This window comes from Macaca mulatta, chromosome 1 (genome assembly GCF_049350105.2).
Source record: "Macaca mulatta isolate MMU2019108-1 chromosome 1, T2T-MMU8v2.0, whole genome shotgun sequence".
NCBI classification, from domain to species: Eukaryota; Metazoa; Chordata; class Mammalia; order Primates; family Cercopithecidae; genus Macaca; species Macaca mulatta.
In genome coordinates, this window is record NC_133406.1 from 64445946 (window position 1) to 64472309 (window position 26364).

The 26364-nt window shown below is 46.1% G+C and overlaps 1 protein-coding gene and 2 long non-coding RNA genes across 6 annotated transcripts in view; 1 reads left to right on the forward strand and 2 right to left on the reverse strand.

The window, feature by feature from the left end:
• The window catches only part of MAPKAPK2 (MAPK activated protein kinase 2), a 48805-nt gene that overhangs the window by 15872 nt on the left and 6569 nt on the right, over positions 1–26364 (forward strand). The gene's annotated exons all lie outside the window — the stretch shown is intronic.
• LOC144341450 (uncharacterized) lies at positions 12773–13895 on the reverse strand. The gene is made up of 2 exons (XR_013418376.1): positions 13303–13895; positions 12773–13243 (listed from the first exon to the last, which is right to left on the reverse strand). It is a non-coding gene; the product is annotated as an uncharacterized LOC144341450 (long non-coding RNA).
• On the reverse strand, positions 18056–20993 carry LOC144341448 (uncharacterized). The gene is made up of 2 exons (XR_013418372.1): positions 20889–20993; positions 18056–19244 (listed from the first exon to the last, which is right to left on the reverse strand). It is a non-coding gene; the product is annotated as an uncharacterized LOC144341448 (long non-coding RNA).

The window sequence follows — 26364 nt, forward strand, 5'->3', positions numbered from 1 at the left end:
GTGCATCTCTTCAGACTGGAGACAAGCTTAGAGGAGTGGTGGAGGAAGTGGGGCCAGAATTTACTTGTTTACTGGATCCCACTGAGAATACAGAATCTCTCTTTCACGAGAAGCTATGCTGGCTTCTGTGGTAGCCACTGGCCATAAGTGGCTATTAAAATTAAGTATTAATAAAATTTAAAATTCAGTTCCTCAGTAGTGCCAGCCACATTTCAAGTGCTCAGTAGTTAGCTGGTGGCCATGGTTTTATGCAGCACAGATAGAGAACATTTTATCATCACAGAATATTCTCTTAGACAATGCGAGATTCTGAGATAATTTTTCTAATCCTGGTAAACACTTATCTGAGCTGGAAAGGGATTTGAGGAAGGGTGCAGGGAGAGGTTTTGAAGCCCAGGTGAGAGGTCAAGTAGAAGGTATTCCTTTAGAAAAGGATCTTAAAAAGTTTTTAGTTTGTAGGGCCAGGCGCAGTGGCTCATGCCAATAATCCCAGCACTTTGTGAGGCTGAGGCGGGCAAATTGCTTGAGCCCAGGAGTTCGAGACCGGCCTAGGTAACATGGCGAAACTCTGTCTCTACAAAAAATACAAAAGTTAGCCGGGCGTGGTGGCATGCACATATAGTTCGATCTACTCAGGAGGCTGAGGTGGGAGGATCACTTGAGCCTGGGAGGTCAAGTCTGCAGAGAGCCATTATTGCACCACTGTACTCTAACCTGGGTGACAGAATGAGACCCTGTCTCAAAAAAAAAAAAAAAAAAAGGAGTTCACCTTGTTGAGGACTACATCCTAGCAGATGGTCACCTGGCCCAGTGGCTCCCAAACCAGGGTGATTGTTAGACTCACTTGTGGGTAGCATTTCAAGATTCAGATTCCTGGGCACCACTCTTTGTGTCTAATTGAGTCCAAGACTCTTCAGACAAGGTAACCGGGATGTGCATTTTTAATGTGCTCCCCAAGTGATAATTATCTGGGTTTGGCAACCACCAACCTATCATACCTATGCTTAAATTCTTCCAATGGTGAGGAGCTTATCCCTTTTTGAGAAAACCTTACCATTAAAGAAAAATTTGCTGTTGTTAAAGTTCTATGTTTTTCAAATCTTGAGATTTGGTTCTTTGAGGTCGTGAAATCCTTTGGTACTCATTGCGTCTTCAGAGCCTTGCAGAACGCATCATCTTCATCTCCGCACTCAGTCTTCAGCAGGTATTTGAGGTCAGCTGTGGTGTGGTCCCTGCCACTCCAAGTCATGGCACGCATCAGAATGCCTGATCTGCCAAGGGCTCTAGGGAAATGCAGAGATGCAACATCATTCCAGGATCCTTCCAATTGTCAGGCCTTGCTGAGACCCAGAGGAAAGGTCTGAATCTCAGTGGAGCCCTACAGGGACAGCCCAAGGGCCATCCAGCTGGTGAGGGCCATGTGTACCTCTGCCTCTCTGCATCCTGCTCTGTAGGGAAGAGTCCCTGTTTCTTTGCACGTTAGCACTTGTTAACACCGACCTGGTTTTCTTCAGAGGCATTGAGAGATTCAGCCATCCATTCCCGGTGATGACAGATGTCATTTCTGTTTCGAGATCTTCAGTAGCCTCCCTTCATCTCCAGTGTAAAATTCAAACTTCTAAACATGGCATTCAAGCAAGCTGGTTTGTCCTGCCTTCCACCCTCTCCCTTCCAGGAGAGCACTCCTTCCTGCTCTGCCATGCATTCGTTTGCTTGGAACTTACATTTGCATCTTCTCTTGGATCTCACATTTGCTCCTCTTAAGTTTTTTCTGTAAACTGTATTTATCTTTCAAGGCTCATAATAGATTTTACCCCCTTACTCCCCTGCCCAATTCCAGGCAGAACTGCCTCCCTCCTCTGCCCTAGTGATGGTTCATTCTGCCTGCATGACTGTTATGCACTCGAATTACAGCCCCCTGCCAGGCCCTCTCTGCTAGACCGAGCTCCTTGAGGATAAGAACTATGTCTTGCTTGATATCCCCAAGTGCAAGCAAGCACCGGTGCCGGAGCCCCTTTCCAGCACTGGTATTCTTACCCTCAGTGGCCCAGAGCTCATCAGCTCCAATGAGAAAAGTGCTACTTAGCAGCTGATAATTAACAGACAGGACGTGAGGTTTGGCTGCCTCAGAGGCAAAACTGGTATTTAAACAGTAAGGTTTTTAAAAATCAAGCATTAAAGTGTCAGCTTCAGAAGCAGCTACTTCCAAACATAATCCTGCCCAGTTAGAGAAGATAAATGGAATAATGAGTGGAACCAAAGATTTCTCTCTAGCCTTGAGAAGAGTCCAGGGGAAAGAGGCCTGGGTGGCATATTGGCAGGAGCTTGGAAAAGGGGCCTTCATGTTTCTGTTCTCTGGGGTGGGGCTGGAGCTGCTTGGAGAGCAGGTGGGAGGTGCTTCCCTAGAAAGGGCTGTCTGTGTTCTCTTCCATTCCCAGTTTCTATAGATTGGACTAATTTTGCCAAGTGACCAAGAAGAAAAATTGGGAAACAGAGGGTAGGCATCAACCCTGACATTTATCCTAAGGTGATGCAGCACACACTTGTATTCAGCGATAGAGACTTTTCCGTAGTGCCTGGTAATGTCTCATTGTATTTTCTTTTGATGCTCCTGGGGGCAGGAGGGGAGAGCTGACATCAGAGCCTCCTCCCTTCTAGATCACAACCAGAGCATGAGGAATTCCCCAGCCCCTTGAGGTACCCAGACACTAACCACAGTCTGCATCTCTGCTGAAGGCGTTGTAAGAAACATGCAGGCCAGGAACAGTCAGTGGCTTCAGAGCAGGGGCAGCTGCTAAAGAGGCAGAGGCTTCTTGTGAGGGCGGGGAGCTTGAGAGTGCTCTGCACCCCATCCTGGGGGAGGTGAGCATCTGCTTCGGGGTTCAGCTGCCTGCGGAAGTCGGTGGGAGACACCCTTTCAGGGTCTGCTTCATTATGAATGAAGCAAAAAACCTATCCCAGGAAATCACAGAGGCTGCTGGGTATATCCCAGGGTACACAGGCTGTATTTTTTCAACCCAAAGTTAGAGTCTGTCTGATAGTTTTTCTTGGGGTTGGGGAGGGGTCCTACTTTCAGATCCAGAAGAAAATCTGAGATATGTCATTCGAATGTGAACGCACTCGACTTTCTGGGAAATGTTGAAGATTTACTCCTGTCTGAGTGTCTCTCACTCATTGTTACCTGTCCATTCGTTACCTGGCCCACGGATGGAGGAGGTTGGATGGAGTCTCCCAGGGTCCCCTTCCTGGGCAAGCTTGGTGGGCCTTCCTGCTTTTCCTTTCAGGTTGTGGAATTCGTGGTGGTGGTGGCTCAGCTCACCCAGACTGTGTGTGATGGTTAAGGTGGTGACTTCTCACTGACTGCTGATGTGTATAGTACGTTGAAAGCAGTCACCCAACTTCCTTTATAGCCAGATGCAAAACAGTGCCAGAGGTCCAGGGTGGGGGAGGATTTGATAAGGGAATAAAACCAGCTGGCTCATCTGGGGGCTGATATCTGTCTGTGGTGACATAGGCACAGATGATCTGCAGTCAAGATTGACTTGAGGGTGTGCATGGGTTCAGTCCCATTTGTGAAGTCTAATGGTCCTTCCGGAAGCTTCATCATCATTTGAACTGAGTAAGTGAAGATGAGTGCACCACAAGTGTGTGTGTGCACTTATTAATCTGTCCATTCATCTGTTCACTGCAGGCTTATTGAGGGAGAAACATGTAAGCAAGGTATTTCTTATGTACTCCAAGTGGTAGAAGAGCTATGTTCAGGGAACTGGGTGAACTTGGAAGAAGGAGCCGCCCTTTTCTGCAAGTGCTGCGCCAGTCCCGAGACACTCTGTGATCCTAAATTGGGGAACGGTCTGCAATGCACATTACTGTATTAAAGGCTCTGAGAAGTTCTACAGTGAAAGAATCTGTTTAACTTTGTTTAACCTAGTGCTTCTGCCATCTATACGACCCCTTTTTACTTAGCACTTATTAACATCCTACGGAATACTATTTGAGAAATGGCAACAGTCCCCTGTCCTCTGGGAGAACTGTTCAGTGATTCAGAGCAAAAGTCACCTGACTCTGGGTCAGCACAAGTTGGAGAGATTTGAAAAAGGTGTATGTATGTTTGCATGTGTATGTGCGGTGGGTTGGGGGGAGGGGTGTGGCAGAGGAGGGGCCCTGGCAGGTGGCTTCTATTGAAGTCAGCCCTGTCTGCCTCCCTGTTGGCTTTGTGCTTCTGGAGAAGCTTTTGTCCTGGCATGAAAATACTGAATAGCAGCTGCATCTGTCATGCCTGGGAAGCAGCAGTGTGCAGCATGGGGGTGCCTGAGCAGACACTCCTGCTGGAGGGCCAGGCTGCCGAGAGTGCCTGGGTATTGGACAAGGGAGAGCCTGGTGATTCTGAGGCAGCTGCTTGCTAATCCTGGAAGCGGAGGGGAACAAGATTTGGCTCCCTTATCTCTCTGCCTTCTCCTTTCCGATGGGGGCAGTTGTGTTGACCCTTGAGGGACAGCCAGGAAGAAGCAGGTGGGCTGGATGCTTTCTCCTCTGTCCACCAACCCAAGGGCATCTGGAGGGTGGACCAGGGTGGAAAGGCGATTAGCTCTCTGTTACCCAGGGGAGCTGAGATGAAGGCATTTTGGGTTAAATTCAAGGAGGAATTCAGAATTGTGAACTGGATTTATGGAGGTTTGTGGAGTTTGAAAATTCGAGAGCCCTGGCTGGCCTTGTGCTTGGAACGTTCGTCGGAGGTGGATATGAATGATGGGTCCTGCAGATGGCCGGCTCCCCGAGACATGCCTGGGGCCTTACTGGATTTTTCGCTTGGAACAAACCCAGGCGTAGGGAATTCCCGGAGCCTTTTGCAGGCCTCAGCACCCTTCTGGCGCAGCTTCGCTGTGAGGCAGTGGTTATTTCTCAGGAAATGGGCAACTGGGAGTAAATGGGAGTGTGGGGTGGGAATCAGCTACTCTTCCTGAAGATTATATGCTTCCAGTGTAATTAAGGCGGGGTCAGGATTTCCTATCTCTGTTTTATTTATTTATTTATTTATTTATTTGCTTAATCTTAAAAGGCTGCTTTTCCCCTCCGGGTCTTTCCACAGGGATGGGAGTTAGTCTGTTCCCAGAAGGAGCTAGGGGAGGTGTCCTTCGTCTCCCAGTCCTTCTGGCCCTCTCCCTGCCTTTCCCTGGCCACAGCCACGGAGACCCAGAGTCACTCAGAGCAAAGCCAGTCCCTCTCATCATTGCCCCTTTGTTAGTGGAGAAAGGGCAGATGCTGCTCCACAGTTACCCCCACCACCCTGCAGGACGTCTGGGTGGGCTGGGGTTTGGTTTGGGAATCGGGAGTATTAGCTGCAGCTGCCAACTGGGCTTGTACTTGCAGACTCGCAGGCTCCAGGCTCTCTGAAGGGACCAGCAGCTCTGACCCCCGTGGGCTTGCTGTGGTCCCCAGGGAGCAAGCCCTTGCCAAGAACCTCTGAGCTCACCGAGGTGGGTGTGGGGTAAGGATGGAGAAGGCCTCGGGAGCAGGAGAAGTGTGCAGATGACTCCCTCCTTCCTCTCAGCTGGGGATGCATCACCGCTGCTGGGAAGACGTTCAGGCCACTTCTAGACAAATCGGTCATGATGGAAATTTTTTCTTGCCCCTGGGTGGGGCTTTACTTGTTCAGAAGAGGCTTCAGATGTGCTCTTTCTAGGTCCTGGCTTGAGTGCTGAGCATTTACCTGCAGCCCCTCGGGGCTAGAAGGCAGGGCAGTGTCTGAGCCCCTTTCCTACCCCTCGTTCATTCTCTTCCTCACCTGTCATTCCACCCATCAGCCCTGATCAGCTTGGCAGCCTTGTGGCTCCAGCTGGAGCTTAGTAGGCATGTAGTTGGAGGAAGGGATGGCATTGCAGCCGCACCCTTCTCTCTCCCACAGGTCTTATTCTTGTTGGGCCTCCACTTCCTGTCAGGGCCCTGCTTGCAGCTGTGGCACATCTGGACCTAGACGGAGTGTCCTGTTATCCTGCATGATGAGGATCCCAGATTTCCCCTAGGTGATGACCATAGTCATTCCAGGGTGGGAGCAGGACTTCTCCCACCCCCAGGCACTCCAGAGACTTCCTCTAGACCCCCACTTTCCAGTGGTGACCTCTAAGTAGTCTGTCCCCAACTCCACCTCCCCCCATGGAGAATGGTGGGAAGGAAGTTCTGCCAGAAGTTGTTTTTGGTTTGTGAGGCAATAGACTTTGCTTTGAGAAACATACATCTCTCCCTCTTCTTTAAGATGTGAAGCCAGAAGCACTAGACTCTAGTTTCCTTGGAAACCAGAGTGGCAAAGGCAGAGAAAAAAGGGGCTGGTTGTAGGCATTGAAATTGAGGAGAGTTCTCTGGGTCCCAGCGCTTTTCTGGGGAATCCACATGGTCTTCCCAGGGCCCGGGGTTGTAGCCCTCACTGTGTTAACGGGCTGTGTAACCTTGGTAAACACCTGCAACTCTCTGCACCTTAGTTTCCACCAAGATGCCTAAGGTGGGGAACATGTTGGCTTCACTCAGATTCTGTGCCCCAGAGACCTGCTGGGTTGTGTGTGTGGGGGCTTGGGGGTAGGGCAGGGGACTCCTGCTCACTGATTTAGTGTTTGCTGTGGCTAAACTACAAAGTGGACAGTCCACATGCAGACACTTAAGAGCTACTTGCACCCAGGTCCTTTCTTTGAGAATACAGTGATGTAGCAGGAGGCTCCTTGCATTTTGCTTGTGTGAAACCACCTGGATTTTGCTGAAGCTGTAATTGTGTCTCTGCATTCTTTTATTCCTGTCTAAAAAAAATGGTTTCCACAAATGTTGTGAGGAATAGACTGTCAGAGCTGGAAAGCGTTTAGTAGGGATCCTTTAAACCTATCTCTACATTGTACATTGATCCCTTCAACCAAAGCCAGAGAGGGGCAGGGACTTACTTGCTCTGACCACACAGTCAGAACAAGAACTTACAACAGTAAAGCTCTGGGTAGCAGCCTAACATGTGCTAAGATTCCCTGTTGGCTAAGATTATCTGTGCCCAGGTCACCCTGGCCTTTTGCAATTCTGCCCTTTGCAGGCCCCTGTGTTGGCTGAAACTAGCCCTCTTCCTCCCCTTGCGCTTTCCTCCTGTGACCTCCCAGCCACCTCTTGTTTCCCTTGTGGTGCTTCCCACCTGTTGTTACTTCCTACTCCTCCTCACAACTTTTTATTATGAAACATTTCAGATGTGCAGCAAACTCGAAAGAATTGTACAGTGAACAGGATTACACCAAACCACGTAGATTCTACCATTAGCCTCTTACTATGTTTACTTTATCACGTCTCTGCATGTTTGAATCTCTCTATCCATTGACCAGTCCATCTTATTTTGGGGATACATTTCGTAGTAAATTGCAGACATCAATGTACTTTACCCCTAAATATCTCAGCATACACAGGCATTAATTTGAGTTCAATATTTGTTCATGCATTTTTTTGATGATAATATTTATATAACAGTGAAAAATGCACAACTTTTAAGGTATCACCTGATAAGCTTTGATAAATCCCTCTATCTGTGCAACCCAAACCTCTGTCAACTACAGAACAAAAAGTTTTACTACCTAGTTAGTTCTCTCGTGTTGTTTCCCAGTCATCCCAACACATACCCCTTCGCAGGTAATCACAGTTCTGATGTTTTCTCACTGTAGATTAGTTTTGCCTGCTCTGGAACCTCATATAAATGGGATAATCAGTGTGAACTCTCCCTTTTGTGTGAATTTCATCTGCATGGTGACATGTATCAGTAGTTTGTTATGCTGAGTAGTATTCCATTGTATAGATATAAAATTTGCTTCTTTATTCCCTGTTGATGGACATTTGGGCTGTGTCCAGTTTTGGGCTATGATGAATAAAGCTCCTGTTAGCATTCTTGCACAAGTCTTGTTGTGGACGTAATGTTTTCATTTCTCCTGGGTAAACAACGAGGAGTGTGATTGCCGGGTTACAGGAGGCTGTTACTTATTGTTCCTGTCTGACTCTCTGCCCTGCCCTCTCATCGTACTGTGCACCCAAGTGTTTTACGACTGTTATCACATCCAGTCCCTCAGTTGCTCCTTCAGGGTTTCTCTTCTTCCGGCATATCACCCCAGTTTATTGAACTGTTGCTCATATGTTATGCTCCTTAGATCTTTTATATCCTGGTTGTCCTCCTCTGGAAATATAATACTGTTTTGCAGATGTGTTGCCCAGAACTGAGTGCTCGCTGCTCGATGTGATCTACATGTGGATTCTAGGTGTGGGAGAAATACAGAGTGTGGGTGCATTTGGATCCCTGTCTTGAGCTAGGTACTTGATCTGTCTATGAGCTGAAGGAAAGATTAACTTTTTGGCAGCCACGTCATGGCATCAGATCAGATGAGTTAATGTTTGTAAAAATACCACAAATCTCATATTAAGATATCCATTCAGCTTGAAGTCAGTCCGAACCTCTGATACTAACGGCATTTATTGTGAACTTTCTACTTGCCATTGTGTCATTTAGTTTTTGCCTACCACTTGGTGAGAAAGGTACTGTTCAAAATAGCTTAATAAAAACTCTTTGATTTAAAACTAGAGTACTTAGCTTTGGCACTGTTGACCTTTTGGACCAGATAAGCCTTTGTTGTGGGGGATTGTCCTGCACTTTGTAGGAGTTAGCAGCAACCCTGGCCTCTACCCACTCAATGCCAGTTGCAACTATCTACCCATCCCCCCAAGTTATGACAATAGAAGATGCCTTCAGACATTGCCAAATGTCCCCTGGGGGGCAAATTAACACGAGCTTGAGAACTGTTCCCAAGGTATAGAGCTTAATCACTGATAAAAAATTTAAACAATATAGCTCTTCCTGAAAGGTAATCCCTGTCAGCTCTTTAGCATATATACCTACAGATTATGCTCTTTCTATGGGCAGTCCTCAGTTTCCATGGTTCTAATCTGCATGAGTTGCAGTTACTATGGTTTGGTTAAATAACATCAGTCCTCCAAGAATTTGACTCAAATTTGAGTTGCCAAGATATCTGTATTATAAGTAGGTGCATGGAGTACAAACTGCTGTTAGCTCTGCAGTCCACAGATCACTATGTACGTAACAGATGCTCTTCATGGTCACTGACCAATCATGTTTCTTCTTGAAGAGTCTTTTGGTGATTGGTCACTGCCTGTCTGTTCACTTCACACGCAGACAGGAAAGTGTGTAGTTGTGTTGCCTCCCTGTCTCCTAGTGAGAAACTCATGTGGCATTTTACAAAAATGGACAATTGATGAGGGAATTGGCCAGGAATGATGAAATTTCAAATGAAATGTGGTAATGCTGGTAGTGAAATTCAAGCCAAACGTAATGGAATTATAGACTAAATAGCTGACTGTGGGACTGTCAACACTGCCACTGTTCAAGACTACATGTACAGCCTGGGAAACTCAGTGAAGGCGGCATGTCAGCATAAATGGGGAAAGTGGTTTGATGAAAAGGACGAAGAGGTCCCAGAGGAGGTGACACTGCAGAAGGAAACTTCATATTAAAGGCATCCTTGAACATATTTCACAACATTGAAAGTGCAAAGGATAAAATGTTAGAAACAGATCCAAACTTAGAAAGGAGTATGACAGTTTGCAAAGGCATACGTAAGATACTCATTTCATATTGGATGTTAAACAACAAGAAGGCAAGTGCTGTTCAGATTACTCTGGATAAGGTTTTTACAAAGCAATAAAACACTCATTCTCAGTGAATCTAGTGTTTTAAATTAGAGGATACAAAATAAATAGTTTTTACTGTTTTCTCATTTCCTTATTTATAATTTGATAGCAAGAGAATTTTTAATGTTTTGACAGAAATTTTTAAATGTCATGGAAAAATCATAATTTTCCTCATTGATGATTAAGGTTGGTTTGCATGGTCATTTTTATAGTTCCCATCACTGTGCAAAGCAAGAGCTGCCTGTATTTACAAGAAGTGTGGGTGAATACACACGCATGCACACACACGTGCTTTTTCTCTTTTTAAAACATTTTACAAAATGGGATCAGCCTATATGTATCAAATTACAACTTGCTTTTTCATGGAAGTTTTTTTGTTTGTTTGTTTTTTGAGACACCATCTCTCTCTTGTTGCTCAGGCTAGAGTGCAATGGCGCTATCTCAGTCCACTGCAACCTCCATCTCTCGGAGTTCAAGTGATTCTCATGCCTCAGCCTCCCAAGTAGCTGCTGGTACCACAGGTGCATACCACCACACCCAGCTAATTTTTGTGTTTTTAATAGAGATGGGGTTTCATCATGTTGGCCAGGCTGGTCTTGAACTCCTGACCTCAAGTGACCCACCCACCTCGGCCTCCCAGAGTGCTGGGATTACAGGTGAGAGCCACTGCGCCCAGCCAGAAGAATGTATTTTTGAAGAACTTTTGATTTCAGTATGTCTTAATCTACCTCATTCTTTTTTTTTTTTTTTTTTTTTTGAGACAGGTCTCACTCTGTCCCCCATGCTGGTGTGCAGTGGTATGATCTCTGCTCACTGCAACCCCTGCCTCCTAGGCTCAAGTGATCCTCATGTCTCAGCGTCCCAAGTAGCTTGGACTACTGGCCTCTGTCACCACAGCCAGCTAGTTTTTTCTGTATTTTATTTGTAGAGACAGGGTTTCGACATGTTGCCTAGGTTGGTCTCAAACTCCTGGGCTCAAGTGATCCACCTACCTCGGCCTCTCAAAGTGCTGGGATTACAGGTGTGAGTCACTGTGCCTGGCCCAGTTTTCTATGAACAGGTGTTTAGTTTATTTCCTTCTGTCCCCCAATTTGAAATAATGCTAAAGTGAGTATTTTTGACTGATACTATCATAAACTCCATTTAATCGATGAGTTCAGTGGGGATTTAGAATGTGAAGTAACTGGCTAAGGTCAGGCAGCTACTAAGCTTTAGCGCTGCTGGTGTTTGAACTTGGGGTAGCATAATTTCGGAGCCCTTACTTTTAATCACAATGCTTTACACCTTCTCTTCCCTGTTCTTAGAAGCAGCTTTTAACAATGACAACAAATAATAACAAAAGATCTTACTGAGTCAGGCACAATTCTAAGTGCAATTACATTGTTATTATTCACTAAATAACAACCTGCCAGTTAGATACTGTTGTTATCCCTGAATTGCAGTGAAGGAAAACTGAGGTATAAGAAGGTTAGGAAAGGTGCTCAGGGTCCACAGCTGTTTAATGGAGGAGCTGGGACTGCCCCCATGCAGCCTGGCTTAGAACCTTGGCTCTCATTCATGTTATAAAGATACGACTTGAGAAAAGTCTCTTTCATCCTGTGCTGTTATAGATTTTTTTTTTTTGGGGGTTAGTTTTGTCATATATTTTCTCCTACTGTAATCTTTTAAAAATCTACTACCCAGCGGCCGGGCGTGGTGGCTCATGCCTGTAATCCCAGCACTTTGGGAGGCTGAGGCGGGCGGATCACGAAGTCAGGAGATCGAGACCATCCTGGCTAACACGGTGAAAACCCATCTCTACTAAAAATACAAAAAAATCAGCCAGGCCTGGTGGCGGGCGCCTGTAGTCCCAGCTACTCGGGAGGCTGAGGCAGGAGAATGGCGTGAACCCGGGAGGCGCAGCTTGCAGTGGGCTGAGATTGTGCCACTGCACTCCAGCCTGGGTGATAGAGTGAGACTCCGTCTCAAAAAAAAAAAAAAAAAAAAAAAAATTCTACTACCTAGCACAGCCTGCCTCTCCCATTGTTTTCTTAGGGGGTGTCACTTGGAAGTATGATAAGCTTATTGCCTACAATGTCTTTAGTCAGCTTGTCGGTGGCTTACGCCTGCTGTAATCCCAACACTTTGGGAGGCCGAGGTGGGTGAATGACTTGGGATCAGGAATTTGAGACCAGCCTGGCCAACGTGGCAAAACCCCATCTGTACTTAAAATATAAAAATTAGCTGACTGTGGTGGTGAGAACCTGTAGTCCCAGCTACTCAGGAGGCTGAGGCACAAGAATCTTTTGGACCCGGGAGGTGGAGGTTACAGTGAGCCAAGATCGCTGCACTCTAGCCTGGACGACAGAGTGAGACTCCGTCACACAAACACACGCACACACGCGTGCACGCGCGCGCGCACACACACACACACACACACACAAATAGGTTTGCCACTGAGGTTGTTCTTTGGGTTTAGTCAACAAATACTCATTGAACACCTCCTAAATGCCATATACTGGGTCTAGAATTTGCAATAAAAAGATGAACAAGACATTGTCCCAGCCTCCAAGAGGTACATGGTCTACAGTGAGAAGAGAAACCATTTTATAAATCCCACTGGTGAGTGCTGAAGTAGGAGTTTAGCAAGACTCTGTGGGCACAGAGAGGCAGAGGGGCTGACTCTGCCTGGAAGTGGTCAGAGAGGCTTCACAGAGGAGGTGACATTGCCATGGTTCTTACAGATGTGATGTCATGACAAGGCCTGGCTTGCCTGAGGTCAGGAAGTACATTGTAGCTTCAATATAGGGGATGTATCGGGAGGTGAGGGTAGCAACAATGTGGGTAGGAGCTACGGAAGAGTAAGTTAGGGAATTTGGATTTTATCATGTCAGCCAGTGGAGATGTTTAAGGAAGAAAATGTCCTGCTCAGCTTTGCTTTTCAGCATGTGACCCAGGATATACTGGGATGAAGTAAGTCTCCCTTCTAGAAACCAGTTAGAAAACACACAGGAGTAGGCCATGCATGGTGGCTCACGCCTGTAATCCTTGTACTTTGGGAGGCCGAGGTGGAGGGATCACTTGAGGTCAGGAGATTGAGACCAGCCTGGCCAACATGATGAAACCCCGTGTCTACCAAAAAATAAAAAGTTAGCCAGGCGTGGTGGTTGCATGTCTGTAGTCCCAGCTACTCAGGAGCTTGAGGCGGGAGAATCGCTTGAACCCAGGAGGCGGAGTTTGCAGTGAGCTGAAGTCATGCCACTGCACTCCAACCTGGGGGACAGAATGAGACCCTGTCTCAAAAAGAGAAAGCACACAAGAGAAAAGGGGGCTGCAACCCAGTAAGCAACAGCAGGACTGGAAAAGGAAAGATGGATTTGGGAGATCTTCCCAGAGACAAAATTGGATTGGTTCTGTGGGTGAGGGAGGGAGAGAGGCTGAGGATGAGTATTCAAGATTTATTATATTGAATTTACTGAGATCCTGGAGCGAATTCAAGGGGGCGGTGAGTTGAGTTGGGTGCGTGTTCAGCAGCCTGTCCTAGATCCACCAAACAGCACTTTATTACTGGTCATCTGTAACAACTGCAAATATTATCTAAATGCTTTGTCATCGCACTGCCTCCTTCTTTGTCATCCCTAAGGTCTGGCAGGAGACCGTGTTCATACACATTATAGAGGTCCAGACCTCTTGCATCTGGCATTCCTTTGGTCTATAATTCAGTAAACTCTGCTAAAAAGGAAACGAGACTAGCTTGCTGTGGCCTCTTAAGCGACCCAGGCTAGCTTGTGATGGTTCAGATTATGTTTTTTTCTAGAGCTTTTCCAGAGACAGATGTTAAGGAGTTTATCCTATTTATCCCCTTGCCTTTAAACAAACAAAAGTGCTGGCTGGGTGCAGTGGCTCACGCCGGTAATCCCAGCACTTTGAGAGGCTGAGGCAGGCAGATCACCTGAGGTCAGGAGTTTGAAACTAGCCTGGCCAACATGGTAAAACCCCGTCTCTACTTAAAACAAAACAAAACAAAACAAAAATTAGTCGGGCGTGGTGGTAGGCGCCTGTAATCCCAGCCACTCAGGAGGCTGAGGTGGGAGAATCGCTTGAATCTGGGAGGTGGAGGTTACAGTGAGCCGAGATCGCACAGTTGCACTCCAGCCTGGGTGACAGAGTGAAACTCCGTCTCAAAAGAAAAAAAAAAAAAAAAAAGAAGTGCCAACACCCCAGTTCTTTATATCCTCTTAGTCATCATAGTTTATTAACAGTTTTGTTTACATATTGCTTCTTTTTCCCTCTTGGCTAGACTGAGAACCTTGAAGCCCTGTGAGCTTGGTCTAGTGCCTGGAGCATTGTGGGTACCGGGTACCGAGAGAATGTGTGCTGCCAGAAAGCAGAACGCCGCCACCTCCTCTCCCCTCAGCTCCTGAACCACTGCCAGCAGTAGTTCCGGAATCAACCTGCACTTTCCTTCTGCATCCTGGGGTGTAATTCTGGGTGATTGTAAGTTGGTTTATGGTCTAGCTTAGATTTGAGGCCTCTCTTGAGAGAGAGAGAATGTGTGTAACTGTTTAGCTTGTTCTAGTCTGGAGCATTCTCCTTCATAGAAAAGATGGGAAATGCTGGAGATGAACATTCCCCCATTCTGTGTCATTTTGTGTATTAGAGTCTCTGTCCCCATCCCGGGGCCACTTCCTCCCTGGTTCTTCTTGTGGCTTTGGATATAGCTTGAAGACGTGCTCCTAGCAGCTCTTGCATTTTCACAAGCTCTGCTCATTCTGTTTAGTGAGCCCAGACTACTCCCTTTGGGTCTGTCCTGTCTCAGGGGCAGTTGCTCGTGTCTTTGCACACATCCTTTACTATCTCAGCTCCTCACTCCTCGTTGACATTTGTGGCTGCCTTCTCCTGGTTTCTTCTTTAGGGGATTATTGTATTTTAGATGATCAGAATTCACATTTTAGAGACTTGGACCATGTCTTTCAAAATGCATTCCCTTTTGGGATCTCTGCCCATCATACTCCTTGGTCTCAATATCTAAATATTGTTTTTTTTTTCTTTTTCTTTCTTCTTCTTCTTCTTCTTTTTTTTTTTCCTTGAGACAGGGTCTCACTCTGTTGCCCAGGCTGAAATGCAGTGGTACAATCATTGGCTCACTGCAGCCTTGACCTCCTGGGCTCAGTGATCCTCCCTCAGCCTCCTGAGTAGATAGGGCCACAGTCTAGTACCACCATGCCCCGCTAACTTTTTAAATTATTCGTAGAGACAGGATCTCCCTGTGTTGCTCAGGCTGGTCTTGAATTCCTCCTTCTCCTTTTTATATTCTCTTAGTCATCAAGCCATCCTCCTGCCTCAGCCTTCCAAAGTGCTGGGATTTCAGGGTGACCCACTGCACCTGACCTAAATATTGGTTTTTTTGAAGTCTAGGCAAAACAACTGTTTTTGTCTCAGTTTTTTTTTTTTTTTTTTTAAATTTCCCTCCTTTGAACTCGGAATTGACAAGGTTACTTCCTCCCAATGTGGTGTTCTTATTATTGTTTTTGCTAGCTGAAGTTTTTTTTTTTTTTTTTTTTTAACATAATTTACTAGATTTTTCTTCCTGGTCAGAAGTAAGTACAGGGTAATAGTTCCCTTCCTTGTGTCTTCAGCTGTGTGAAAGGTGATGTAGAATGAGAATTTATCAGGTGCCCTGCTCGTAGCAGAAGACGCGACTTCTCTCTCACAGGTGACCTTGTGTTTGTGTTGGTGGCTTGAACTCACGCTTGTGTCTGGGCCGTTTCTCTCACTGTGTAGGAAAGAATGGTTCCTGTCTTCTCCCTGGCCATGTAGTCTGCTGTGTGTCACCACAACAATGATCTATCTTCTGGTTCTTTTTCCTTCTCTTCTCACCCAGTAGTCTCCAGTCTTAGGCGTATGGAATTGTGTACCGGGTGGAGGATGTGTGTGTGAGCTGTCCTCTTGATTTGTAGGATCCTTCTCTTCCTCCACATTCTGTCTCAACTCCCCTCTGCCCGCTATGAGATCTGTTGACTCAGGTATATATTGCCTTGAGTCTCATTCTGCTCAGCTGGGGTGATGAAGGTGAGATTGCTTTTGTCACTTCAAAGTGAAATTTTAGATTTGCTTTGGCAGCCACGCAGGGTCATGTGCATGGGGGCTGCTTAGGCCAGAGGCACCGTGTTGCTGACCTCCTTCCATCTTACTTTCTCTTGCTAGTTTGCCCATCTCTGTGGATTTTTTTAAAGTAGATACTAGATACCTCGATACTACTAAGATCATGATCTTTTTCTTCTTGCCACTTGGATTTTAGCTTAAAGCCAACTTGGAGCATTTAGGGTTTTTCCTTCCTACCACTGTCTGCCTGGTCTCCTAGGGAAAGATGCCTTGTATCTTGTTGTTCTGGTGTACAGTCTGCCCATTTAATCAGTAAGTGTTTATTGTGGCTCTTCTCTACTGGGCTCTGGCCCCAGGCCTGATGCGAATAGGGCAGGCCTGTGAACAGAGCAAAGACGAGTCACTTAGGAGGGGACGAGAGAGGCCAATGGTAAACTAATATTACCAACTCAGGGTTTATTTGTCAAAGCCTCCTTCGTTGTGAATAAAAGGTTAGATCTGAATTGGATCTGAGTCCTGGCTTTATCACCTACTAGCCATCTGGCCTTGGGCAAATTATTAATACTTCCTTGGGCCTTGGTTGCCACACCTGTACGATGGAGTCAGCGATGGATCCTGTTTTGTAGGGCTGCTAGGAAGCTTAAATATAGCAATATTTTCTATATATAAAGTGCACCTGGTACACGATTGATGCGGTTTATATGAAAATTCCTCTTTCTCTTTCAAAGTCATTTGCTGGAAGAAACAGAAATATCTCTGTCCCCATCTTTCAGTTTCCTACCCAAGACTCCTGTGTGGTTGACATCACTGCTGTGTGCAGTGTTCATGTCCATATAAGTCAGAAGTGGTTTGCAGCAGTGGTTTGGGGCTTTGGGGCCTCTGCTCGCTCCTTATCAATTCTTAGGGTTACATCCTCTGGGAAGATGCCAGGCCTGGTCAAGTGTGGCCTCTGACCTAGAGTTATGCAAGGCCTCTCTTCCTCCTGTGGCCAGTGCAGAAATTTCTCATCTTTGCTCTCCTGCCTCCAGCAGGAAGGTTGGCCTACATTTGGGGCATATTCGTGTCACTGTCTCAAACCAGGGGTTCAAATATAAGACCTGAATCATACTACACCTCAGAATCCAAACCCTTTCACTTAATTTTTTTAAAAAAATTTCATTCAGATGGTAAAGGTTCAAACAATACAGAGACATATAAAACAGAAAAAAAAAATACACACCTTTCTCTAGTACCTATTCCCCAGTAGTCAACACTGCTACCTTTTTTTTTTTTTTTGCAGGGGAAGTAAATTCCTCCAGAAAAAAATTTAAACATCTACAATTTCATATATCCTCTCCCCTCTCCCATAAAAAACAAAACAATAACAACAAAACTACGCAAATGGGATTATGCTATGTATTCTGTTCAGTACTTGTTTCTGAAAATTTAAAAAATATGCAAAAGAAGAAAATGTCATCCCTATTACTACCACTTAAATTAACCACTAATTAACTTTTTGGTGTGTTTGCTGCTTGTCTTTCTGAATATACTTTAAAAGCTACTTAAGTAAGGTGGAAGCAGTTCCATTTAAAAAATTAGGATGTTAAAGATAAAGCCAAAGTATTATATCATCTTGGTCCTTATCTGCTTTCCCACTTAATATCATCCTGCTGTCCCCGTCGCTGCGGATGGGGAGCTGCCTCTTTCTTCTGCGACGCTGCACGTTATTCCGTTGTATGGATTTGCTGTCGTTTATCTGACCAGCCTCTTACTGGTAGGCATTTAGGTTGTTACCAGTTTTTTTGCCATTAAAATGCTTTATGAATATAATTTGTAGGATGGTTTCTTGCTGGGTAATTACTGGGTCCAAGGTTTGAATGTTTACAATTTTGATAGACATGGCTAAATACCTCCCCCAAAATACTAGTTTATTTCTCTACCAACTGAATGTGTAAGAGAGTGCCTTTTCTCCCTAGATCTTTGCATAAACCCGGGGGTTTTGTTTTGGTCAAACGTTAAATTTTTTTTTTTTTTTTTTTTTTGCCAGTCTGGTGAGATTATCATTGTTTTTATAAACATTTCTCTTTGAGCTACACTGAGCATCTTCCATTCACCGTCTGTGTTTCTTTTGCTTTGAACTGCCTGTTCTTATCCTTTGTCCATTTTTATACTGGGTTGGCGATCTTCAACAATTGATTTGTCTGAGTTAAGTTAGCCTTTTATCCATCATGTGATGTAAATATTTTAAATATTTGTCATCTACAGTGTGATTTTTAGGCCTCTTGACTTTTTGGTTGAGCCCTAGGCTTTTGTGACAGCTCTGGAGAGGGGGCCGACAGGGACGGTGGCCCGCAGTCGAGCCAGGCCCCATCTTCTGGGCAGTGCCGCGTGGTTGTTTTAAGGCTTTTGGTACTGGGATTCCCCGTTGTAAGTTTTAGCTTTGTTTTGGTTAGGGACTTTTCCCCATCATATTAATGAACATTAATAACAAATAGAGACTTGCTTTTGCCTCCCAACCAAATGTTTGGGAATGTGTGCATCCATGTGAAGGTTCTGTGTGGTATCTTTATCTCATCAACCTTCTAAGCCTTTTAAAATCTGTTGTTAGATTTATGTTTAGACCATGGTTCTAGGGGAGAACCATTGTCACTCCTCATTGAGCTTTGCAGAGGCTCTGAAAGGAGGATATAGTCTCTTCCCCCATCAATGTAGAGGAAAGTCAGTAGTTCAGCCAAGATTGCTCTGTCTGCCACCTCTTATGCTTCCAAGCTGGGCTAATTGAGAAGTGTGACGTCTCGCTCCAGCCTATAAGCAGCTGTCTGTAATTTTGAGAGAGGAGAGGGATTCTCCCTTAAAACCATTGCCACTTTTGTGGCTGCATCTTATTTCTTTCCTTTGTAGCACAAATCACAGTGTATAATTAAAACTGTTTTCTTTGAGCTTGTTTTTTGTGTACCTCCTGCACTAAAATGTTGAGTTCCATGGTGGTCACGGGCCTTATTTGTCATATTCTCTATTATACCCTTGGCATCCTCTAAACCAGTGTGTGGCGCATGCTGGGCACTCTGGGATTTCACTGAGTGATCCGTTCTGTGAGGATGGGATCAAGTGTTCGTGTGTCTCCTCCTGTGTCCCTCTCTGACTCCAGATCTTCTACCTGGCAGGGTTTCTGGAAGCCCCAGAGATATGCTCCATGGCCATAGGGCCTGAGGCGTGGAAGGCTGCCCTCTGACTAAAATTTGGAGAGCTAAGCTTCGTCTCTTTAAAAAGTAACATATACTAATTGTAAATAACCTAGAAAATAAAGATATGATAAAGGAAATTAAATCTGTGATTCTTTCAGAGATCATTACTTTTAACAAGTCATTGAGTCTTAATGCCTTTACTGTTTTTGTTGTTGTTGTTGTTGTTGTTGTTGTTGTTTTGAGACAGAGTCTCACTCTGTTGCCCAGGATGGAGTGCAGGCTCACTACAACCTCCACTTCCTGGGTTCAAGTGATTTTCCCACCTCAGCCTCCCAAGTAGCTGGGATTACATACAGGTGCGTGCCACCATGCCTGGGTAATTTTTTTGTATTTTTTGATAGACAGGGTTTCAGCGTGTTGGCCAGGCTGGACATGAACTTTTGACTTCAAGTAATCTGCCTGCCTTGGCCTTCCAAAGTGCTGGGATTATAGACGTGAGCCACCGTGCCTGGCACCTATGCTTTTATTGTTTTTATATACAGATCCAAATAAATATCCATATAGCACCGAGTTTATGCTGTACATAAGGGTTCGTAATTTTCATTTACCATCAGACATGTTCTGATAACGAAATTTAAAGAAAGTACACATTGGGATTTGGGTTGCAAAAGAAAAAATAGGATAGTATTCTAGACAATGACAGTGATGATACCTGAGAATCTAGTAGACACTCAGGAATCCACATTTCCCCATTTAATATTCATCTGAAACACCATTTTAGTGACTGTAGATTGTGTAGCTAAACTCACTTTTAAATAAAACAACCTCTATTACTTATCTCTGGGCCTTAAGTTTGTGATCTAGTTGGGATGTTTGTTTCTTCCAAATCTCATGTTGAAGTGTAATCCCCAGTGTGGGAGGTGGGGCCTGGTGGGAGGTGTTTGGGCCCAGTGGGTAGATCCCGCATGAATGGCTTGGTGCTATTCTCAAGATAGTGAGTTCTTAGGAGATCTGGTTGTTTAAAAGTATGTGGCACCCCGCCCCTGTTGCTCCTGCTCTTGCCATGTGACACCCCTGCTCCCCCTTCATCTTCCACCATGATTGTAAGCTTCCTGAGGCCTCACCAAAAGCAGATGCTAGTGCCACGCTTGTACCAGCTGCAGAACTATAAGCCAGTTACATCTTTTCTTTATAAATTACCCAGTCTCAGGTATTTCTTAATAGCAATACAAAGTAGACTAATAAGTTTGTTAGCTATTTCTGGTAAAGGTAAATAACTCTTGAGATGTATATTTTCTTAAAGATACATCTATGATTAATACCTGAGGATGAAATTCTAAAAGTAGAATTTTAACATCAAAGCGTTTGTACTTTAAGGCATTTTCAACTTCCATTTCTGGCTGTTGCTGTTGCAGGCAGTCTTGGGCAGATTTTGAACTCTTTGCCTTACTGTGGGGTGGTGGAAAGGAGGCTGTAGGAGCAGCTAGAGCAGGATTCAGATTCCAACCCTGCCAGGGACAACTGTCCAAAAGGTCATGAATTAATGACTCAGTGAGTTTTCTCATTTATAAAATAGGATGTTTCCTCCCAGGGAGGGGTGAAGTGGGAGAGATGGCCCATTTGAAGTGCAGTTCAGTGTACTTCAGCATACAAAAGGCTGGTTCTGGCACCACGTGTGTCAGAAGGACAGTTGACCCGTGAGCAATGCAAGGGTTAGGGCCACTGACCCCTCAGCAGTCAACAATTCACAGAAAACTTTTGATTCCTACTTTGGGAGGCCGAGGTGGGTGGATCACCTGAGACTGAAGTTCGAGACCAGCCTGACCAACATGGAGAAACCCCATCTCTACTAAAAATGCAAAATTAGCCGAGCATGGTGGCACATGCCTGTAATCCCAGCTACTCGGGAGGCTGAGGCAGGAGAATCACTTGAACCCGGGAGGCGGAAGTTGCGCACCATTGCACTCTAGCCTGGGTAACGAGAGTGAAACTCCGTCTCAAAAAAAAAAAAAAAAAAAGAAAAAAAGAAAAAAAGAAAAGGCTGGGCGCAGTGGCTCATGCCTGTAATCCCAGCACTTTGGGAGGCCGAGGCGGGTGGATCATGAGGTCAGGAGATCGAGATCATCCTGGCTAACACGGTGAAACCCTGTCTCTACTAAAAATACAAAAAATTAACCGGGCTTGGTGGCAGGCACCTGTGGTCTCAGCTACTTGGGAGGCTGAGGCAGGAGAATGGCGTGAACCCGGGAGGCGGAGCTTGCAGTGAGCTGAGATTGCACCACTGCCCTCCAGCCTGGGTGACAGAGCAAGACTCCGTCTCAAAAAATCAAAACAAAACAAACAAAGAAAACTTTTGATTCCCCCAGAACTACTATTAAAAAGTAGCCTACTGTTGCCCCGAAGCCTTGCTGATTACATAGTTGATTAACACATATTTTGTCTGTTATGGGTATTTTATCTTTATTCTTAGAATAAAATAAGCTAAAGAAAATACACATCATTAAGAAAATCACATTGAGTAGGCTGAGGAAGAGAAGGAGGAAGCAGAAGGGTTGGCCTTGCTGTTGCAGGGCTGGCAGAAGAAAATCCCTGTATAAATGGATCCACACAGTTCAAACCCAGGTTGTTCAAGGGCCGACAGTACTTAGTAGCCACTTAGCACAGAGCACTGCCAGCGCCCCTCGGCCTGCAGCCTGCTCCAGCACCTTGCTAAGAGGTTGCTGCAGCAGCTGCCCTCCCGAGTCCTCTTTCCTTTACACCCTGCAGAGCACCCGGGCCAGCCATCCTCCATGTGGTGCAGCAGAGGCACCGGTGGTCCAGGAGGCGGAGAGGGTGGCCCTGGCCTGGAGGCACGGTGGGTTAGTGTGTGACACACGTGGCTTTCCCCCGACCCCCAGCTGCCTCCTGGGAGTGAAGAGGAGGTCTTGTTTGACAACACGCACCACATACCGCACCACACACCCACAACACACTTGGTGCCAGAATGAGCCTTTTGCATCGCTCTTGGTGCTGAATCAGTCTGTCTTCGGGAGGGATGTCTTCCTTCTCTCATTACATGTGCATCCCCGCCCCCAGCTGCCCAGCTTTGGTGGTGTAGTGAGGGAGCGCCTAGGGCTGGGATACCACAGCCTGCTTTCCTCCCTGTATCCCAGGGTCCCCTCTCTGTCCAGTGCCCAGAGCTATTAATAACACTTTCATTGAAATGGGTGTAATGGAATCCCAGTTGCCCACCCCAGTGGAACTCCAACACATGGGGAGTGGGGAGCAGAATAATAATAGCAAACACAGATGCAGTACTTATTATGCCAATCATTATTCTTAGTTATTTACATCATGCACATCTATTAACTCATCTCATATAGCAACCCCATGAAGTAGGGGCTGTTACTGTCCTATTAATGGATAAGGGAACCAAGGCACAAAGGGGTTGGAAACTTTCCCAAGTTCACATAGCTAGTGAGCAGTGGTGCTTGTGAAGGGGGTCCTACTGAGGGCCTGGGGCCTCCTCCTTCCCAGTCTTGTCCTCATATCCACCTTGCTGGCAAGTGGCACGTCAGGCCCTGGGTGCCGGCTGCTTTCCTGTCCTCTGGCTCAGCCAGGCTTCTAATGCCGACCACTCCTGAGTCTTTCCACGTGGCTCCACAATGGCAGACTTGCAGGAGGAGATGAGGGGAACCATGCACACCCTGAATAGGGGGAGGGGTCCTGTCCTTCTTCCCCTCAGGTTCTGGCAGAGACAGAGAGGCATAGGACTGTATTTAGGCAGCTCCCGCAGCTCCCTCACTGCCACTGTCCTAGAGCTTCCTCCCCAGGCAATGGGCTCTGTGGCTTGACCCCCTGCCCCTGCCACAGTTGGCAGGGGGCCTTGCCTGTTGCATTGCAGCTGAGCACACGCAATCATTAACCTTTTCTACGTGTAGGAGCATTTCAGGCACAAACTGTGTGGGGCTGAGGTGAGTCACAATGTTGGACCGGGACTTAGTTTGGGCTTAAAATATTTCACAATTCCTCCAGGCATTCCTTGACTAACGGTCTGTGGTCTTTCAGTGGGAAGACCCTTCCTTCTTCTAGTCTCCAGTCCTCAGAGCTGTGGTCCAGGGCCTGTTGGCCTCCACTGCCCATGGCCATGCCCATGCCCAAGGAGCGGGGGCCTTGGCTTCTGGGTGGGCCCTCAGCCTCACTCTGCTGATGGCCTCTGGCAGTGCCCTAGGAGTCCTGCTTTCCTTCCCTGTCTCTTCTCTGGCTTGGAGCGCAGGCCACCTCCCCTGCTGTTCTTTACTTAGCCCTGTACTCCAAATTAGCACATTCTTGGTTTCCTCTCTCCAGGCTTTCTGCGCTCCACACTTGTCCACAAAGCCACTTTGGCACTTCAGGGCTGTGCGCCCATGACGTCAGCCAGCCTGCCTCACCCATTTGAAGGTCTTTCATTGCTTGGGCTGATTTTCCTATCCAGTCAGGGATTTCTGATAAACATGTGCCTGGATGAATGTCAATGACCAGTCCTTTTTTTTTTTTTTTTTTTTTAAATTTAATGTAAGTTCTGGAATACAAATGCAGGATGTGCAATGACCAGTCTTCATGGGAAATTCTTGCTGTGTTTCTCTAAGAAATTAAAAATACTACCTTTTCCAATTCAGGACAGAAAGGACAGCTCACCCTCACTCAGTCACTGGGGGAGAGTTTAGTAGGGAGAAGAAGCAACAGAATGAGGCGATATTGGCTCAGAAATTCCTAACCACTAGGTGAGGGAAGGAAGAGGGGAGGGAGTAAACAGAAATCAGATTAGATCTTGCCCATTAGAAACTCAGTTAGGTTGGGCAGATAAGGCATAAATATGCAACAGGGTAAATTTTTTAAAAGTAAAAACTACCCTGTATAGAGTTTCTGAAGCACCTTCAAGGATATTATTTCACAAAGTTGAATCTAATTTTACCGATGAGGAAACCCTTTTCAGAAAGATAGGTGGGCTTGCCTGACACAAGCTAGGAAGTGCAGAACTGGGATTCAAAATGCCCGTAATTGCAAAACCCAGGTTCACTGTGCTACACCCGCCTCCTCTAATGGGTAGAGAGTTTGTGCAAGTCTGGAAGTGCGATGTGAACCCAGCCCTTCTTGCGCAAACTCTCCTTTGCCTTGTACCATGCACTCTTAACGTGTCTAGGGCAGAAAGTGTGGAGGTTGCAGTGGGCGCTTGCAATTCAGGGGGTGCCAAGGAGCATGCATTTGGATTTGGATCTTGGTGCATCCTCACTTAGCACAGCTCTGGTTGGCGGATGTCCTGGTGGTGGTCACTGCACTGAAGACAGAAACCCAGCCTACAGTCTTGCTAGTAACTTGTACTGGTTACATCTACATGCTCCAGGCTCTACTCACTGGTGACGGAGGGACCCCCCGTTCTGTGGCATTAGTGGTACTGGTTAACAGTGATGAATGCCTTTCTGACAATAAAGCACTTTTAGAGGTATTATTTCATTAGATGCTCATAATGTTTCTGTGAAGGGGAGGCTAGGCAGGTATCATCGCTCCTAAATGCATGTGGCACAGGCTCTGAAAGGCAGACCTCTCTGTGAAGCTGTGCAAGAAGAAACTGACAATTTTCAGACTGGGCCAAGTCTTCCCTGATTGTAGCTCTACAACCATGCATTGCTTCTGAGTAAATCTGACAACTTTAATTCTCCTCTGGGCTCCAGGTCTTATGTGCCTGTAGGGGGCGATCGAGGTTCTTTCTGCGTGGCTGCTCTGGAAACCTTGTTCCTCCTGAACCCTTTGAATTTAGCACTCTTACAGCATATAATCTCACTGGATTTTAAGGATTTTCTGTGTCTCCCCTCATATCTTCTTCTGCCTCCACTAGCCTAGGCTTTTCCAGATCAGGACTGTTCTATTTGGTTTTGACATTCAGTGCAATGCATGGCCCATAGTAGGAGCTCAGTAAATGCTTGTTGGATTGAATTATATACAAAGGAAACTGGCCATTGCCTTCTCTTGCTCCCCTTAGAGCATGGGAAAATAAACTTTTTTCCTGGTACATCCAAATGAATGAAGTCGAAGGCTGGGCGTGGTGGCTCACACCTGTAATCCCAGCACTTTGGGAGGCCAAGGTAGGTTATCACTTGAGACCAGGAGTTCGAGATCAGCCTGGCCAACATGGCGAAACCCCATCTCTACTAAAAACATCAAAAAATTAGCCAGACCTGGTGGCTCACACCTGTAATCCCAGCTACTCAGGAGGCTGAGGTGGGAGTATCATTTGAACCTGGGAGGTGGAGGTTGCAGTGAGCCAAGATTGTGTCATTGCACTCCAGTCTGGGCAACAGAGCAAGACCCGGTCCCCAAAACAACAACAAAAAATCTCGAAGGAAGTTAAAGGTGGCAGAACTGAAGACCCATGCCGTGTCCTCATATGGCCACAAGGTGGCAGTGTGACCTCATGGGAACCTTGCCTCCTGCACCTATTGGCTCCAGCCACCTGTTACTCCATGGTATCTAGCCATTGATTCCTTCTAGATACCTGTTTGGGGAATTGCCTCTGCAAAGTCAGTCAGAGAAATCTTGGCTTCCAGCCTCCTCTAAAAACTGGGTGGTGTGGTGGAAAGCCTTGGTCTTTGGAATCTACCAGGCCTGGATTCCAACCTTGGCTCTGCCTTTTCTCAGAAACTTAGCCTTGGGCATGCTACTTCCCTGAGCCTCAGCTTCCTCATCCTGTAAAATGGCAAATGTACAGTTAGGAAAAACCCAACATACCATGGGCCATAGCATGAATGTATGCCAGCTTTCTTGTTGGAAATGCTCATTTGCCCTTCCCTGCCCCCTGCAAGCTGGCTCCATCGTGGCCATCTGATCTTATTTGCAAGCTTCAGACACTTTCTAGCAGGTTCTTAGGCCTCCCTGCTGTATCACCCCAGCTCCACTCCATCTCAGTCAGTCAGCACCTGCTTGCCACATTCCCCTCTGCCTGCATGCCTTCCCTCTGCCTGTCCATTTCCTTCCCAGCCTGTCTCTTGGACACCCCAGCCCTCTGAATGTCCAAAGCAGCTGGAGTGTAGACCATATAGGGCTCTTCTTGACTTCCCATGAAGATGCTAAATCTATGAGTGTCGTTGTCTGAATTATTTTGGCACCTGTGCTTGCACTTAGCAGACAATTGGTGATAAAAATGACAGCTATTAGTGAGCATATATGTCAGACACTCTGTGAGGTGCTTTGTGGAAATATTTCACTTAATCCTCACAACAAATATGTGAAACAGAAGCCATTATCCATCCCCACTTTACAAAGGAAGGGTAGATCAGGATGATTTTGGCTCCAGGCAATAAAAAATTTCACGAAAAGCAGCTTAAACAGTAAGAAGAGTTTATTATCTTGTCAAAAATAAGTCCTGAGGGATCCCTGGTGATGTCAGCAAGGATCC